Source organism: Sander vitreus, chromosome 23, assembly GCF_031162955.1.
Source record: "Sander vitreus isolate 19-12246 chromosome 23, sanVit1, whole genome shotgun sequence".
In the NCBI taxonomy this organism is placed as follows: Eukaryota; Metazoa; Chordata; class Actinopteri; order Perciformes; family Percidae; genus Sander; species Sander vitreus.
In genome coordinates, this window is record NC_135877.1 from 9,770,327 (window position 1) to 9,782,806 (window position 12,480).

Consider the following 12,480-nt stretch of genomic DNA (forward strand, 5'->3'; position numbering starts at 1 on the left):
ATGGCTTACTTAAGCCCAAACGACATGGCTGTTGTGTTTTGGCCTTTAGAAATTCTGCACATTTACTCTAATAATATGGTGCTAACTTTCCAAAGCATTTACATTATACAGTCAGGCCGTATTCAGATCCGTCTAAATGAATGATGTGCAATTACTGTCACTGCTCCCCTCCTAACCCTGTGCTATGTGCATGCACAAGTGCTGCCACGGCACACTGCCTCGACAATTCAAGCTGCAATGTCATATCACATTATGAAGAATGACCTTTGTCTTTGCTGTATCACAAGCCTGGAGTCTGTACTTAATCAAAGATGATTAGTTCAATTTACTAAGTCTGCGCGGTAATGGGTGCACAGAGGACCAGTGGCACTAGGGAGAGGTCAGACTGAGTGGAATTCAACCCCTCTTGTCACTTGAATGACGTGTGTGGGTAAACATTCACGGTTGGCTGCCCTTTATCTGCATTCTTGGTTTATACATTTTGCTTATTATTTTGATTTTGTTTTGTCTTATACAGCGGGGCAAAAAAGTATTTAGTCAGCCACCAATTGTGCAAGTTCTCCCACTTAAAAAGATGAGAGAGGCCTGTAATTTTTATCATAGTTACACAAAAAAAAATCTAGAAAATCACATTGTAGGATTTTTAATGAATTTATTTGCAAATTCCTCGGGAAAATAAGTATTTGGTCACCTACAAACAAGCAAGATTTCTGGCTCTCACAGACCTGTAACTTCTTCTTTAAGAGGCTCCTCTGTCCTCCACTCGTTACCTGTATTAATGGCACCTGTTTGAACTTGTTATAAGTATAAAAGACACCTGTCCACAACCTCAAACAGTCACACTCCAAACTCCACTATGGCCAAGACCAAAGAGCTGTCAAAGGACACCAGAAACAAAATTGTAGATCTGCACCAGGCTGGGAAGACTGAATCTGCAATAGGTAAGCAGCTTGGTGTGAAGAAATCAACTGTGGGAACAATTATAAGAAAATGGAAGACATACAAGACCACTAATAATCTCCCTCGATCCAGGGCTCCACGCAAGATCTCACCCCATGGGGTCAAAATGATCACAAGAACGGTGAGCAAAAATCCCAGAACCACACAGGGGGACCTAGTGAATGACCTGCAGAGAGCTGGGACCAAAGTAACAAAGGCTACCATCAGTAACACACTACACAGCCAGGGACTCAAATCCTGCAGTGCCAGACGTGTCCCCCTGCTTAAGCCAGTACATGTCCAGGCCCGTCTGGAGTTTGCTAGAGAGCATCTGGATGATCCAGAAGAGGATTGGGAGAATGTCATATGGTCAGATGAAACCAAAATAGAACTTTTTGGTAAAAACTCAACTCGTCGTGTTTGGAGGGGAAAGAATGCTGAGTTGCATCCAAAGAACACCATAACTACTGTGAAGCATGGGGGTGGAAACATCATGCTTTGGGGCTGTTTTTCTGCCAAGGGACCAGGACGACTGATCCGTGTAAAGGAATGAATGGGGCCATGTATCGTGAGATTTTGAGTGAAAACCTCCTTCCATCAGCAAGGGCATTGAAGATGAAACGATGCTGGGTCTTTCAGCATGACAATGATCCCAAACACACTGCCCGGGCAACGAAGGAGTGGCTTCGTAAGACGCATTTCAAGGTCCTGGAGTGGCCTAGCCAGTCTCCAGATCTCAACCCCATAGAAAATCTTTGGAGGGAGTTGAAAGTCCGTGTTGCCCAGCGACAGCCCCAAAACATCACTGCTCTAGAGGAGATCTGCATGGAGGAATGGGCCAAAATACCAGCAACAGTGTGTGAAAACCTTGTGAAGACTTACAGAAAACGTTTGACCTCTGTCATTGCCAACAAAGGGTATATAACAAAGTATTGAGATGAACTTTTGTTATTGACCAAATACTTATTTTCCACCATAATTTGCAAATAAATTCATTAAAAATCCTACAATGTGATTTTCTGGATTTCTTTTTCTCATTTTGTCTCTCATAGTTGAAGTGTACCTATGATGAAAATTACAGGCCTCTCTCATCTTTTAAGTGGGAGAACTTGCACAATTGGTGGCTGACTAAATACTTTTTTGCCCCACTGTATGCATTGTTATATATGTTGCTGGTATACTTATGGCTAATTCTTCTAGACAATAGTACCAGTACTAGTATGGTGTTACCTGTATAGTCCAATCTGTCCTTACTCTACCTAGGGTAGTTATCAATAAACAAATACACCAACTATACATGGTTTGGATGCTTTCAGTATGATGTCTTTTGCAGATGTCACAGCATAATATTGTTTTACATATATAACTTTTTTTTTGTATATGCATAATAGTAAAATACATAAGAAATGTCAAGCAGCAAGTCTAACGGAGAGCCATCAGCCAGTTGGTGATCAATCTACTGTAGGCTGCAACAAACCAAATGCTGGGACTGAGTGAAATATCAATCATAGAGTTGTTCATAAAGATCCATCAAATAGGATCAATTTTATTTCATCTTACATAGTGTTGGCAAGGATGAGGGTTCATATTAAACAGGATTGGGGTGTGTGTGTGTGTGTGTGTGTGTGTGTGTGTGTGTGTATGTGCACATGAAAGCTTATGTGTGCACCCTTTATTGTTTTACATGTATGGTTGTGTTCCTCTGTGCTCCTCTTACCCACAATTTCCACCAACTGCGGAACAGCTGCGGATTGGCTCCGCTGTGTGTCGGCTCCATGCTCCGCCGTCCTTCAATACCCACCAGGTGCGGATTTGTTGCGGAACGGCTGCGGCCATGACTGACAGCTGAAGTCCAAATTCACGTATGATCGCCCGATATAACAGGATGTAGTTTCTATAAACAGAACCACAAACTTGACTTCCGGCCTGTCTCCGCCCATTATGACGTTTTCAAGGTGTAGTGCAGGGAAATATGATCCGCCGTGAGCACGGTGTATTTTATTTTGAAAAATAACAGGATGTTTTATTTTGTTTCTGTGCTCGACTTCCTGTCCCGCACAATCTGCCCTGTGCTGCGGAGCTCTCCGGCATCCGTCAAAAATAGAAGCTCTGCGTATCTGCTCCGGAGGGCTGCGGATAGCCGGAGCTGGGACGGAGTCAGAACGCAGCCGTTCCGCAGTCAGTGGAAATACACACTTGACTTTAATGGAAACCTATTGACTCCGCCGCTGTTCCGGAGTAGATCCGCAGCCGTTCCGCAGTTGGTGGAAATTGGGGGTTAGACATGTACTGTAGGTCCTGCATTTGCCTTTTGAGGGCCCCCCTCCTGTCACACTTAAGCACTCTCTCTTTGCAATATGTGACTGTACCATGCGTCAGATTTGACAGCTCCTGATAAAACGCTCATAAATGAATTGTCCTCATAAAACTAGCAAGAGTGAAAAAAAAAAAAAAATCTTCCTTCTACTCCCTCCAGTTTCTCTCCAGTGTTGGACATGCGCCGGGCACATTAACATTTCTCCTATGTTTTGTAACAGCACGTGCACTCGTCTTTTTTCCTGTTTCACTCAGCTCCTGATGTGCAGACTGTAAAAAGGCCATTGTCAGATTCCTGCCTCAGACTAATTTGGTAACTGATAGAAAGTTCTTCAACTCTAAGGTTGCAAGAGCCTTGCCCTGGGCATTTACTCCTTTTACCAATTAAATGAAAGCTAATTAAAGCCATTTAAGCTAAATGAAACAATTCAACACAGGTTGCTTGCCACAAGCTATGGAAGTCAGTGGTAAGACATGCTTATCCAGTAGGGAGGGTGCTATGACAGCTATGTGGTAACAGCTATAAATAAAAAACATCACACTTATAATACATCTTTAATTTAACATGAGTGAGCTAAATATAAACAGCTATGTGCTGCATTCTAGTGTTAACGTTTTTTGAATTCTATGTTTTCTGCAATAGTCATTTAAAGTATGTACATTCAGTAATTACCTCCTTATGTAGTAGTTTTCATTGTCAGTGGTGGAGTCCGCCATTCTCGCACTGATGGACTCAAATTGCCTTCTACACATGTAAAAATGGCCTTGAAAAAATGAGCTCTGCCTCAGTCTAATTTGTTAAATGATGGAAACTTGCTCAACTCTGGGATGCGAGAGCCTCGCCCTGGGCGTCGGCTCCCTCTACCAATTAAATGAAAACTAATTAAGGCCACATAAGCAAAATAAAACAAGACAACACAGGTTTCGTGTACATATTCAAGGGGCAGTGCCTATGTTTCCTTTGTTTCCACCAAACACCAAATCCTTGATGTGACCTTGACATTTTTCCACTAAGGCAAACAAAATGTCTTGAAGTTCATATTAAAAGTGGAGTCACACATTTACTGTGAACTGTGGTACAGATTTTTTTTTTTTATTTGTGCGTGTGCATATCTTTGTGGAAAGGTTGACTTTGTTGTAATTTGCTTTGTGAGGCTTAAACAGCCTAATTAAAAGAGAACCAGGGCCTGCAAATAAAGGTCACTTGTAGTCGCATGTAGAAATATTTATTAGGTACATTTTAGTTACCTGCCTTGCTGCAAGTTTAAACATTTTTGTGGCTTTGTTGCTGTTGGTGAAGTATACTTGATTCTAGACCCGGTAAGTTCAGTTAACTATGATGGACTTGTTGACTTGGATCAAGGACACCTTTAGGCGTTTTACTCCGGTAATTTGGTGCCACCAATTTCAAATGGCATTACTAATGAAACAAATCGAGCCAAAGGAGTAAATGCATAAGTGTTTGAATAAACTACTCCAAACATGCCCTAAGAAAGGAAATCTGAAAAGTATCATTCATTCGTTCAAGCATCCTAAATTGTTAGTAAGAAGTTTGATGACATATAGCTTATAAAGTAGATTATGATAGTATAGCACACACCAGTAGCAATTTGATTCCCTATAGAAGTCAACAGGCAGACTCCTAACACTACACGGTTTCAGATTCAATAATGCATCTCAGCTGTGTCAGTGCATGCTAAAAATACATGCACTTATGTTCCTGTATGTTGCTTTAGATGACATGTATTTGCCAAATGACTGTAATTATATCTGTTATGTAGTTAGCCTTCTAAGTGCAGCATCTCGCTATAGAAAGAATATGAAATATAAGGCACGCAAAGGCTGCTTTGTGTCATATTTGCATTCAAGATGTTGTGATACTTTGTATAGATTATAGTGTATCCGGCTGTGACATACTATGGGCAGGAATTAGCATATGGACTTTGTGAAAAAGGGCCACTTCAAAAAAAGGGAAGAGCAAATGATACATGGCAGAAGAAGACGAAAGAAAGAGAAAGATAGAGGAAGAGACATTCTGGTAGTTCTAGCAGAGCGGATGCTCCAGCCTGTTATCCAATCTGAGCAGTATGAGACTGCAAAATGCATTAATGCCTATTGAAAATATCCTCACCGCCTGATGGAATCCCATAGGAGATATGAACAGTCTTACCTCAATATCAGTCTCTGATCTAATTTGACAAATGGATACCTATTATACAATTTCCTATAATAGGTGTGCTCGGCAGTGGAGTGCGGGGTGCTGCCACTTTGAATTTAGAAATAAAATGTCCCCATCTGAATTCCTCCTCTCCTGTACCTGCTCCTCTAAATCTGCCTGGATCTTTATGTTATCTTTAGGATATATTCTGATTGAATTCACAGGAATGCTGGCTATGCTAAAAACACATTAACTACACCTTCAATATCTCTTCATCAAGCTGTGCAGCAGAGACAGAGTGAAAGCTAGCGTTCAACACGCGGTTCCCTTTCTCCTTTGAACACGTTTGACCTTTTTATGTACTCAATGCAATTAGAATTGTGCAAACACATAACTCATACAGTGTGGACAGACATGACGCACATTAATCATTTGTACCGCCATACCCCCCACCTCTACCACCACCACAAAAAAAAAAAAACACCCACACATTTTGCTCACATCCTCACACATATCTCCTTCCAAAATCCTAATTATCAATTCAGAGTCTAGAGTAGTGTCATGCGTGTGACAGGGTCTCACTGTACAGAGTGTATTTTCTTTTTCTCTCTTTCAATGTGAATTGAAGCTAAAAAATATTACATTATGTTTTTTATATATATATATATACACACACACACATATATATACATATATATATACACATACATATATATATATATACATACATATATATACACATATATATATATATACATATATATACACATATATATATATATATATATTACAAGTGTAACTATGTTTCCTTTTCAGAGCAGCAGCTACAGGGATGAATCCATTCAGAATTATGACTTAGTTCTGCTGTTCAAATAGTTTTGAGTTGCACGACCTGCAACTTAACGGTTTTGCTTTACTCTCATGGCTCTCATCAGCGTTTTTTGGCCACAACCTACAACCGTTTTCTATGAAAAAGCTCTTAAAGCCCACTTTACTCTACCTGCCCAGCACCAAATAGAAAAAAGACAAAGACAATTAGCAGCCAACAAGTTCACCATCAACTTAACATACACACATAACAAGGTATCCCTATTATAACAAGATACACATACCCTGTAACGAGACAACATTCTTGTTTTGTCTCATTATTTGTGTAATAAGGTACACAGAACATTTTCTCGTTAGAACAAAAAAAAAAGTTAAAGCAGTGCTGCCACCACTGGAACTGCCAAGATGGATAAGCAGGAAGATTTGAACAAACTAGTTCTACATTTTAATATTTTTAAAAGCACACAATGGAAATAACTTTTTCCCCAATTTAGCCTCTGATTTAATACAGAGACCTTTTAGCATTTGGTATAATTTCTAACAGGACATCTTGTTCTGTCAATCAGTAGCTATGTTTCCATCCACTTGTCAATCGAATTATCTGAAGTTCGCTAAAAACATTCATGCGAATAAAGCTGGTGAAAGTGTGTTTCCATCCAACGGCTTTTAAGCAAATAAAAACCTGTGCGTAATGACGTCACATGCTTTTTTGCGGTCAAATTGGCATATCAAATAGATTCAAGACATTTTAAGGTGTTTCCATTAATTTTCACACAGAATTGCACAAAATTCAAGCTAACATTTACGAACAAAGTTAGCTAGCCAAAATGGATTGCCCCGTCTGATTAATATTGCACAAGTTGTAATAATAATAATAATAATAATTTATACTTTATTAGTCCCGCAAGGAAAATAACTGTACAATGTTTTTCACTCTGTTGTTAGATACACATTACACACAGGCCTGAAATACACACACACATGCTCAGTACCTATACAGTACAGCACTAATGGAGAGATGTCAGAGTGAGGGGGCTGCAGCTGTCAATGGACAGGCGCCCCAAGCAGTTGGGGGTTCGGTGCCTTGCTCAAGAGCACATTGGCAGTGCCCAGTAGGTGAACTGGCACCTCTCCAGCTACCAGTCCACTACCATACTGTGGTCCATATGGGGACTTGAACCCTCCGGTTCCCAACCCAACTCCCTACAGACTGAGCTGCTGCCACCCCAAATAAATGTTCCAGCTGATAGCGACATATCAAGCTATAAAAAGACAACAGATGCACGTAAATGCCAGATGACAACTATCTAAAATAGCCGTTATAATTCGCTCGTAAATAAATAAAAAAATTGTCTCGCCTCCTCGTCCGTCTTTGTTGACACCCACCATGTCTGCAAAAAAAGCGGAAATACGTAGCGGAAATGCCCTAAAACTTCGCCTTCTTCGATTTATGGCGGGTTGCAACCATAAAATGACCTAAAACGCAATCACAATTTATAATTTTTTGGGCAAATTACGTTTCCATCATCCTTTGTTGCATGAGCCGTTAACCGATTAAGAGAAAATCCGATGAGATCAAACGTAAAAACTTTGTGTTGATATTCATGAAATTCAATCAAATGTTATGGTTTCCATGAGGCATTTTTCATTCGATATAACTTAATTTGCATAAAAATGTGTGGATGCAAACATGGCTATTGTTCTTCTATCAAACATTCAGCCGTCAGTGCAGATTGTGGGTTTTATTCTAACCGTAATCAAGTTTTAAGTAACATGAAACGTTTTTTTGTTGTTGTCAAAATAGCAAATATTCTTCTTTGACAATGTTTGCCTTCCAGTTATAAAAGAAAAAGAAAAAACATTTTCTTTCATAACAGGATTCAGTGAGAATTATTTGATCTCAGTGTAGAAACTCTGCATTGCTGCACACGGTATTGATATTAAACTTAAAAAGAAATGGGTGTATTTATACATAAAACCTTCTATTATGCAGCTTTACCAATCACATAAAAGCAAATATAAAAATAAGTAATGAAAGTAATGTAATAGTAAACTAAACATAAAAGCATGTCCATAATTGTTTGTAAAAAAAAAAGTGCTAAAATAATGATGAGCGCCAATAACGCAGGTCATTTCAAAGCTTTGGTTCCCTGATGGCAAAAGTCCTAAACCCAGATTCTGGAAAATCCAGAAGAGTTCTGGTTGCAGATCTGAGGCTGGCACTGGCTCAGAGGAGGTTAAAAAGTTTGCAATACAGCTTTGAGCCAAACCAAGCAAGTGAAGTCTTATAGTTGAGGTATTTTTTCTGTCTGTACTGCTTGAGATCACAGCTGCAGCATAAGACAAAATACAGTAGAACAGCTTAAAGCATGAATGACTACATACAGATCACTAAATGGTAAAAATGGAAAATCGAATTCTGCTTCTTTCAAAAGGAACTAATCAGAATAGTCCACACTTAAACTGATATATGTCTTGCGTGTCCCAAAACTGACTCACAGCCCTCTCATTCATCAGCATGATAAGGGATTAGATGTGAGAATGGCATGAGTCTGGTTGATGGATTTACACTGTTCATAACCATTCTGAAGATAGCTTCTCTCTTACCGCTAACACTACATTTTCCAGAGTGTTCCTGTGCCAGAAGCTCTGACTAATGCAGGCGTTGTTAGAAAGATTATCATTGCCTTTAATGTAAGTAGTTGAACCAACACTAAATCTTGATAACAGAGGCGGGCAAATAAAACCTCAGATTCTGCCCTTCCCCTGCTGCTGATGGTGATGTTTCAGTGTACAGTGTAGAGCGATGATGTTTGGTTTTTTTATATTCAAAAATGCTTCTGGTTGCTAACATCTTCACACCGTACCAATGGAGGTAAAGTGGACTGTTTATTTGCTCAGTACTTATGGTCTTTAATTTTTAATCTGAATTTCAATCAGTTTTTTTTTCTAATCTGTACGGAGGAAATTGCCAATGCTAATTAGCGACAGAGAAGAACTATTCAGTTAGAGACCAAGCCAATATAAATAGTGTTTAATTTCTCAGATAAATTAAAAGTATATAGACATAGACAGCCAGTCTATTTTTATTTTTTTTAGTTTGGAAGACTTGCAAAAACGTTCCACCTTTTCATCTGGCTTGTTGAGAAAGAGAATTAATGGATAGGATTTTGGTAATTGGTCAGTTGGTTGTTGTCGAACACCTGCAGGGACAGAAGTGGTTAGATCAGTATCTAAATTAAATGTATGGTCCCTGTTTCCCTCCATTGCTTCCACAGTGAAGAGTTGACAGTTGGCAGCCAGTGAAGCGTGACGCTACCAGACTCATTTCTCACTTCAAACCAGAGATGGGGACTCAAATCTGAGACTCGGACTCGAGACAACTGACTTCAGACTTGACTTGGGACTCAAACCAAAGGACTTCAGACTTGACTCTGACTCAAGCTTCGAGACACGTCAACAACCTGTTTTCATGCAATTATTGCTTTTTAAATCTAAATTTATTCATGTATTTCTATTTTCTTTAATTGGCGCATATACGTTGGGGAAACGTATGACGAGCTGCATGTCCCCTGCCCTTTACCATAATGTGCAATGTAATGCATGCACTATGCCTATGTGTTGTGCTAATGCTGGGAACAGGCAAATTGTATCTTTATAGTTGTATCCATATGATGTGACAGACTTAGGTTAATATTTCACCAGGTTGTTGTTAAATAGCAATACGGAAAGTATCAGTTCTCTCATGTTTGCACCATGATTGGTGTATTAACTTTCAATACAGATGTTGCCCTCACACTTTGAACACTGAAAAATGTAATGCATGATGAGGTTGGACAGTTAGTAACACAGACAAACATGTATTCTTTGGTGCAGATACCAAAATGTTGAAAAACACAGTTATGAAATTGAAACAGAGTTCCTAATTTGTGTTTCTTCAGATTGCATTGCAGTGGACCCCACAAAGTTATCCTACAACTGATTTTGATTTGATACTGTACTGTATGGATGGTAGCTACAGGACATGCTTTGAATTCATAAGATTTAACAATACAGTGTTATGGACAGATCAGATGGCCAGAGACTTGAGACTTGACTTGGACTCGTAGCAAAAGACTTGAGACTTGACCTGGCCTCGAGCTCAAAGACTTGAGACTCGACTTGGACTTCCAAAAAATGACTGGTGAACATCTCTGCTTCAAACTAGGTTTCAATATAGATGTTAGCACTTCCACGGTATGTTATGATGATCGGCTTTATGGCATTTATGACAGATCTCTCCAGAAAGAGCTGCTTTGTGGCTTAGACGTGCATGAATGATACTGGAGTCCCTCTGTCATTGCGCTCTGATGCAGACTGATAATAAGCACCATCTTTGCAATAATGCCTTTTCCCCCCCGATACTGGCTACAGCATCTGCACATCCAGCCATTATATAATATGGCCACGAGCTTGTTGTACTGTATGTGATGATGTGTGTTTTAACCTCACATCTGATACTACAAATGACTCACCATTCCAAGCTCTTTAACATGAAAACATTAAAGCAACTTTTAACCAAAAGCCTCAGACTCTTTAAGTATCCTCAAATATTTTACTGAGGAGTTCGGTAGTTTAGAAGTATAACATCCCCCCCTGAAAACTTAGCTTAATCTACCCTTGGGTGCCTCCTTCAGTGGCAATGTCATTGCCAAGGTTTTAAATATTTATCAGAGCTATCGGTTAATTAAAACAGAGAGGGGCTGCAGATATCCTGCACTCTAATCCATTTTAACGAACATCTGCCAGCAATGCATATGAGAACATGTCATTAAATTTAGCTGCAAAAGTACGCGGCTTTATAATCTCCTCCCAACCAAAACAGGGAAGCCCTCTGAATTATTGAATTCATTATGATAAACATGTGCTTTAAAGAAAATCTACTGAATAATCTTTGCCCAGGGCATCTAACCATTTTGTAGTAATCAACTAACCAATGTGTTTCTTATTGCCAAGTGTCTTCTATAAAACAAATCATGGTACGGCATGTTTTTAAAGTGCAATCAAAATTTCTGAATGAAAGCAGAATAACAACAAACGAGCACAGAATCCTCTTACAATCCCCATCAATACAAATTAGTTAAAATGTCCACAATCCTACAGTAAATCCAGTGTTTTGTTGCTTTTTGGTTTTAGTTTAGAGCCAAGCAACTGTAATATTTACCAGCCTAACCTTTCCCCACATAATTCATGAAAAGCAATTATAGATTGGAACAATACATGAAAGAGAGCCATCACCACATTGCAAGACTCCCTTCTTTCTCAATAATGGAGCAGATAATCCTATCAAAAGTGAAATGCACTAACATTCCTGAGGTCAAGCCCTCAGACTGGCAACAAGCGAAAGGCATTTTCTCTGCTGCATTCATAAGAGAGAGCGGACATGTCGAGACCAGTACCAGCTGTGCATTTCCATTAATTCCCAAAATGTAGAGTTGCTATTGCATGGGCTATCGGGTTTTGGATGTTCTTGAAATCTGAAAACACTTCAGGTTCATTCTTTTGGACCAACCAAACACAACAGGTGACACAACAATGCTCAGCCCAAACCTTTAAACTCACAATCCATTTTCGGTATTGCAACAACACTGTGATTCTGAAACAATAAAATATAAACTAAGCATGCAATACGTGAGTGCTGTGTGTTTTTCACATAATTTATGAGGCTGCAGGATGTGCTGCCCCATCTTACGATAAGAGAAGCAAGGTTTAACAAACGAGAGGGAGTGAAGAAGATAGGAAGACAGAAAAAAAATCCCCTAACTTTGATTTACAACTGGGATAGAGAGCAAAATGAATGTGAGGCTGTGAAGCTGAGGCCTCCCATCTGCTGTGCTGTAGGACAGAGGCAGAGCAGCCATCTGTGCCTGAATCTGTTTTAACATTTACATTTAGCAGTGAAAAATAGGCAATCTAGATAACAGGCTCAAGATTATACAAACTGCTATCTGAGGCATACTATATCTTAATATACAAGAAACCGTACACTCCACCATATCTGTGTGAGGGAATTTCTGCCAGTGGGAAGAGGTAATTTCATTTTTCATTTTCAATGCTCAACTTGTTATCAATTATTTCACAATAAATGTAGTGCAGGCCATTTCATGATCTCGGTCATGACCATGATCCCAGCCCATTTATTTCAAATATTAGCATTATTAGCAAATCCGTTCAATTGCAAGAACCAATGCTCTTTCAGT